General features: G+C 42.1%; 1 pseudogene; it reads right to left on the reverse strand.

The window, feature by feature from the left end:
• Positions 1-5,255: 5,255 nt before the first annotated feature.
• LOC123568081 (translationally-controlled tumor protein-like) lies at positions 5,256-7,176 on the reverse strand (annotated as a pseudogene).

Genomic DNA, 7,176 nt, shown 5'->3' on the forward strand with positions numbered 1-7,176 from the left:
TATTTTCATGATTACTAACTGCCTAACATACTCTAAAATTCCTTTTTTGTTTACATACTCTTTGATTATCTCTTAATAGGACCAAGATTTCATAGTATTCTCTATAGAGAAAATTAAAAAATAATTCAGTCTCTCCTCTACTGTGACTGTTTACTATTTATTTATTTATTCATTTATTTTTTGAGCTGGAGTTTTGCTCTTGTTGTCCAGGCTGGAGTGCAGTGGTGCAATCTCAGCTCACAGCAACCTCCGTCTCCTGGGTTCAAGTGATTCTCATGCCTCAGCCTCTTGAGTAGCTGGGATTACAGGCGTGTGCCACCACATACAGCTAATTTTTGTATTTTTAGTAGAGACAGGGTTTCGCCATGTTGGCCAGGCTGGTCTTAAACTCCTGACCTCAAGCGATCCGCTTTGGCCTCCCAAAGTGCTGCGATTATAGGCATGAGGCACCGCGCCTGGCTTGTCATTTTATTTTTAAAGTAAAACTTGTTCTTAGACAACAAAGCAATGGTAACTTTTGAAGCATGACCTTTTATTCTCTCCAATTGGGTTAGTGAATAATTTTCTTGGTTATTTTGTTGCTATTATTGTTTTTAGGAAGGTATTTCCAAGGGTAGCACTTCAGGATGAGTTGTCTCCTTGAGTTTGTTGAGAAATAAAAGGTCTGGGTAAGGCCAATCATGTCAGGTTTCCAAAACATTTCTTGGAAAAAAATTAAGGTGGCCATATTAACTGTCTTGTCTTCACTGCGTTCTTCTTGAAGGCAGAGGCTTTGTCCTATTGGTTTTTGTCCTTGATGAGGTCAGTGAATAGAACAGATTCTCCCAGTTTCCTGCCAGCAGCACCTCTCACATTGAGGCTGAGAAGCATTTCTGTCTTTAAAGAATTGCAGTGTAATAAAAAAATGAAAATAAAAAGTCAAAATTGGTTTGTAAAAACTGTCATATATTTTAAATGGTGAATTCAATACAAAAATATTTGAATTATAATGTAATATAAATGTGTTATTTACAAAATAATAGGAAGAAAAGGATATGAATCCATGGTGATCTAGAAATAAGATATGTTTAAAGTTGACCCATGAAGATTTTTGTGTTTGTTTTCTTCAACACCAAGTGTAAATACAATTAGAATGATGTCAAGAGTAAGGTGACTATGAGGTGGGGACAGAATAGATCACCTGGCCTGTCACTTCATCCTCATCCACACTCTAAGTCTACTTATTAGGTCCAGATGTGGTGGCTCATGCCTGTAATCCCAGCACTTTAGGAGGCCAAGGTGGGTGAATTGCTTGAGCCCAGGAGTTCCAGACCAGCCTGGGCAACTTGGGTACACCCCGTCTCTACAGAAAAAAAACAAAAAAACAAAAAACTAGCTGGCTATAGTGTCACGTGCCTGTAGTCCCAGCTACTTGGGAAGCTGAGGTCGGAGGATCACCTAAGTCCAGGGAGGTCGAGGCTGCAGTGAACCATGGTCACACCACTGCATTCCAGTCTGGGCAACAGAGTGAAACTGTTTCAAAAAAAGAAAAAAAGAAAGTCTACTTATTAGATACATAAGCTATTAAAACACCTTAAGATAGAAAGTGGATGTTATAGAACTTGTATGTTTAAAATATTGCCTATTAGGCCAGGCGTGGTGGCTCATGCCTATAATCCCAGCACTTTGGGAGACCAAGGCAGGCAGATCACTTGAGGTCAGGAGTTCCAGACCAGCCTGGCCAACATGGAGAAACCCCATCTCTACTAAGAACACAAAAATTACCCAGGCATGGTGGCACATGCCTGTAATCCCAGCTACTCGGGTGGCTGATGCATGAGAATCACCTGAACCTGGGGGGAGGCTGCAGTGAGCCCAGATCATGCCACCGCACTCCAGCCTGGGTGACAGAGACTCTGCCTCAAAAAAAAAAAAAAAAAATTGCTTATTGGATATAACATGGGTATATTGTCTTCAGTAGACCTTGTAAAATTAGACTGATTTTATTACTCCTAACTTAAAACTGTGACTTTTCTCTGTACCAGCTGGTTTGGATGCAGGCAGGATCGCTGTGTGGATAGATGGTCAAGGGATTTGAGTTGGAAACATGGAATCATGGGCTATAAGAACTAGAAGGGTAATATTTAGTAAAATTTTTCTGTCTCAGAGGACAAGAAGTATACCTAAGGCCACAGACAAGCTGAAGCCAGAAGCCAGGCTAATTGAGAGCCCAAGTGACCCTGTTGTTGCAAACATACTTTAGAAGGCTTAACATGAAGCAGAAGCTTCAGGTTGTTCAAAACAGTGCTCCTTTATCCATCTCCCTCCTTGTTGAAATAAATTATAGCTAGCTTTGCCATTTGTCCTAGGATATTTGATACTGTGATAAGCCATGCCTTGTTGATCCGAAAGAAGTGAATTGCCTGTGTTAATCATGTGAAACCTTGTTTCATTCCATTCCTTAAATTCTCAAAAGCAAACTTGCCTCAAAAAACTGTGTAAACTATACTCAAGTAAGGACTCATCTCACTAACACAGTAGAATGAAAGAAGTTAGTTGCAGAACACACATGATCTGATTCATGTGTATAAAGTACAAAAAATGGTAAAACGACTCGCTTTTGGAAGTCAGGGGAACGGTTACTAAATCTTTGCTGCCAGGATATGGAAGGGACACATCTGGGGACTTCCTGGGTTCTGATAACATTCTGGGTCTTGATCTGGGGCTAACAAGGAAATGTTCAGCTTATAAATTTCACCAAGCTGTATACTCATGACATGTGCTCTTTTCTATATATTTATTGTATTTCAATTAAACGTTCTATAAATGGACAGAGGAATTAGTAATTGTCATGGGTCCATCTTAATGTGCCTGGGACGAGCAAAATTTAGAAACAGTTTTTAAAAATCTGTTCTTTTAGATGAGATCCCATCTCTAGAGCCATATCTAGAAGCATGAAGTTGAATTTTACTGAGCTTTTCTGCAGGAATGAAATGGTTGTTTTTTAATTTGTTTGGTTCCAGCTCAGAAAAAGTTCTCTTTGTATTGCTGTTGGAGAGAGGTAGTTTTTTTTTTTTTTTTTTTAAAGACGGAGTCTTGCTCTGTTGACCAGACTGGAGTGCAATGGTGTAATCTCGGCTCACTGCAACCTCCGCCTCCCAGGTTCAAACGATTCTCCTGCATCTCACCTCTCTCTCACTGCTGCCATGTTCTCTTTACTCTGTACTTTTAGCTGAGAATCACGATCTTTTTTTTTTTTTTTTGAGATGGAGTCTCACTCTGTCTCCAGGCTGGAGTGCAGTGGCACAATCTCGGCTCACTGCAACCTCTGACTCCCTGGTTCAAGCGATTCTCCTGCCTCAGGCTCCCGAGTAGCTGGGATTACAGGCACGTGCCACCATGCCCAGCTAATTTTTGTGTTTTTAGTACAGACCGGGTTTCACCATGTTGGCCAGGCTGGTCTCAATCTCCAGACCTCGTGATCCGCCCTCCTTGGCCTCCCAAAGTGCTGGGATTACAGGTGTGAGCCACCGCACCTGGCCTCTTTTTTGCCTCAGTTCAAGGGGAGGCAGAATTGATTAGAAGGAGTGTGGGGTTGTGAGACCACCTTCAAGGGAATCTGAATTTTCCTCAAGGGCTAGTGCCTGGTCTGAAACCAGGAGGGGTCAGAAACCAAGTCAGCCCAAAGATGCTGACTGCAGTTGTCTGGCAGGGCAGCAATGCACAGTTGCAATAGAAATCCTCAGGTAGCATTTGGAAAAATACCTAGAACTTCAGACTTTGGAAAATATCAAATCATTAAACCTTAGGTTTCAGTTCTTGCCCTGAGCTGCTTGTTTTTTGAGGTTGCCTTAGAATCTGGATTCACTATAGCTGACTCAGCCTAGTTCATCTTGTCAGTAATACTTAATCCCTGGACAAAAATAAATTAGAGAGGCCGGGCACGGTGGCTCACGGCTGTAATCTCAGCACTTTGTGAGGCCGAGGTGGGCAGATCACTTGAGGCCAGGAGTTCAAGACCAGCCTGACCAACATAGTGAAACTCTGTCTCTACTAACAATACAAATAAATAAATAAATAAACGAAATGAATGAGAGAGAAAACTGATGTGTTGAATGGGAGGGGAATTAGAGAGGGATGCTGGGGAGGTCTAGACACACACACACACACACACACACACACACAGATGATGAAATGGTTTCTTCATTATCCATTTGAACTCTGTTTATTTATCACAAAACAACATTAAACAATAACCAGGAAGGCTCACCACGACTTCCTGCTGCAGCTGTGACAATATTGTTGTAGTATATTTCCTGATGTATCTGTGATTAACGCCTTTTTCATTAAGGTTTTCCCATTCAAAGTGACTTGGAATGCGAATGTGCATTTCACCCAGGAGATTATGGGGAAAATGTTGTAGAGATGCCTGAAAAGTAGGACAAATGTTCTGGCAGCTATGGAACCAATAAATCCTGACTTAACACATAACTCTGCTTTACAAAGAGCCACAGGTGACCTTGCCACTCTCCTGACCCCACTACTGAAAGTTCTTTTTCTTTCTGTCCCAGCTAAGTTAGTCTCTTTTTACTCTCTTTATAGTTTCTTTCAGAATTAACTACTTCCATTGTAAGTGATGAAATGTAAAAGGCTCCACTTCAGATGCTGGCATTGCTATGAGCATGGTCTTTCCCTTTACTGCAATTCAGAGTTAACACTTTTGATTCTTGGGGTTTTTAAATTTTTTATATATATATATATATATATATATCTGTTTTCAGAGATGGGGTCTCACTATGTTGCCCAGGTTGATCTCAAACTCCTGAGCTGAAGCAATCCTCCTGCCTCAGTATGCCAAAGTACCAGGATTACAGGCAGGAGCCACTAGGCCCAGCCTGATCCTTGCTTTTTATATTCCAGTCTCAGAAGTAGTTTCCACTGTGGAAGTTATCTGATGACAGTCTTATTCTTTCTAGTAGTGGCTTACAATCAGGCTTAGCTTCTCCAGGAACACTACAAGATGGACTTAGTTTAAATACGTTTTAAACTAAAAGGCATTCTCTCAAATGAGTTTAAATGCATTTAATTTTTAGACAACCTACCTGACATATTTTTCTTAAAGACAATGTCTACACTCCAGATAAATTATGGTCAAAATAAATGAAGAGCTCAAGATGATATCAGTCCCATTTGTTCGAAGTCCTGGTGTTATGTGGATGACAAGTAGAAGCCAGTTATGACGACAAGTGAGAGATCCAAAGTAATTGCCAAATGTGTTAACATTTTTCCATTTCTAAACCATCCTTAAAGAGAATCACTGGGCACGGTGGCTCACACCCATAATCCCAGTAGACAGGCCAAGGCAGACAGATCGCTTGAGCTCAGGAGTTCAAGATCAGTCTGGGCAACACAGCAAAACCTCATCTCCACAGAAAATACGAAAATTAGTCGGGCTTGGTGGCATGTGCCTGTAGTCCCAGCTACTTGGGAGGCTGAGGCAAGAGGATCACTTGACCCCAGATGGTGGAGGTTGCAGTGAGCTGAGATTGTGCCACTGCCCTCCAGCCTGGGTGGCAGAGGAAGACCCTGTCTCAAAAAAAATACATAAGTAGAATAAAACAAAATAACAATTGAGTCAAAAGGTTTTGAAAAGTATTAAAAAAAGAAAGAAAGAAAATTATATATGGGGTCACACTGTTACCAGTGGTAAATCCAAACGTGTTTGCAGCAACCTCAATTCTAGCCTTCTCAGAAGAAAGAATTCCATCAAGGAGGCAGAGGCAAGAGTCACAGCAGGAGTGAAAGTTTATTAAAAAGCTTTAGAGCAGGAATGAAAGGAAGTAAAGTACACTTGGAAGAGGGCTAAGCGGGCAACTTGAGAGATCAACTGCACCGTTTGACCTTTGACTTGGGGTTTTATATGTTGGCATGCTTCCAGGGTCTTGCATCCCTTCTCCCCAGATTCCTCCCTGGGGATGGGCTGTCCACATGCGCAGTGGCCTGCTGGTGCCTGAGAGGGGAATATGTGTAGTGTGTTTACTGGAGTTGTACGCATACTCACTTGAGGTATTCTTCCCTTACCAGCCAAATGTTCCTAGGTGGTTATATACCAGTTAAACTCTGCCATTTTGCCTCTTAGTGTGCAAGCTTGAACCCACTCACTCAGTTCCTGAGATCTTATTGGGAAGCTCCTTATCACCAGTTTCGGGTGTTTTTCTATCTACTGGGAGACTGCCTTTCCCTGGAGCTGGATGCAACCAATAATAATAATAATAATAATAATAATAATAATAATAATTGAGATGGGGTCCTGCTCTGTCACCCAGGCTGGAGTGCACTGGAGCAATCTAGGCTCACTGCAACCTCCGCCTCCTTCAAGTGATTTTCTTACCTCAGCCTTCGGAGTAGCTGGGATTACAGGTGAACGCCACCACACCCGGCTAATTTTTTTGTATTTTTAGTAGAGACGGGGTTTCACCTTGTTGACCAGGTAGGAAGTTCTTTCCAGGCGGGAAGAACTCCTGACCTCAGGTGATCTTCCCGCCTTGGCCTCCCAAAGTGCTGGAATTACAGCCATGAGCCACCACGCCTGGCCATGACCAATTATTATTTTAGAGAGACAGTTAACAACCACCTGACCATCACCTGATGGTCGCCTGACATTCCTGGTGGGGGTGGGCGGAGACCTCTTATTCCCTGCTCATGCCTAACTAGCTGCCTACTGTAATAACACCAGTCTCATGGTAGTCCAATAGAGCAACCATGCCATCTGGATTCATGTTTTCACTAATAAAAACTGGTATTGTTTTTGAAATTAGCAAGGGTGTGCTTGATTTGTTCTGCAGCCTCTGTCATAACAGGTTTTACTCTTTCTGGTCTCTGTTCTTCAAGTTTGCCTTTGATTGATTGCATGTAATCTTGGATGTACTTATTATATGCTTCCTTTGTAAAGCTGCTTTCCTTCAAAGGATGGTTCTTGACAATCTTAACACCAGTGATTACAGTGCTTTCTGTACGTTTGCCCTTTGGGCCTTCAGCGGAGGCATTTCCACCAATGAGAGAGTCATCAATTCTACCCTCTCTCCTAGTGACCATCTTCTCCTCCACCTTCAGGCACAGCCCTTCAGCCATCTCCTGGATCTTGTAAATGTTGCAGAACATCTCATCGTGGCTGATGAGGTCCTGGTGAATAATCAT

Source organism: Macaca fascicularis, chromosome 12 (genome assembly GCF_037993035.2).
Source record: "Macaca fascicularis isolate 582-1 chromosome 12, T2T-MFA8v1.1".
Taxonomy (NCBI): Eukaryota; Metazoa; Chordata; class Mammalia; order Primates; family Cercopithecidae; genus Macaca; species Macaca fascicularis.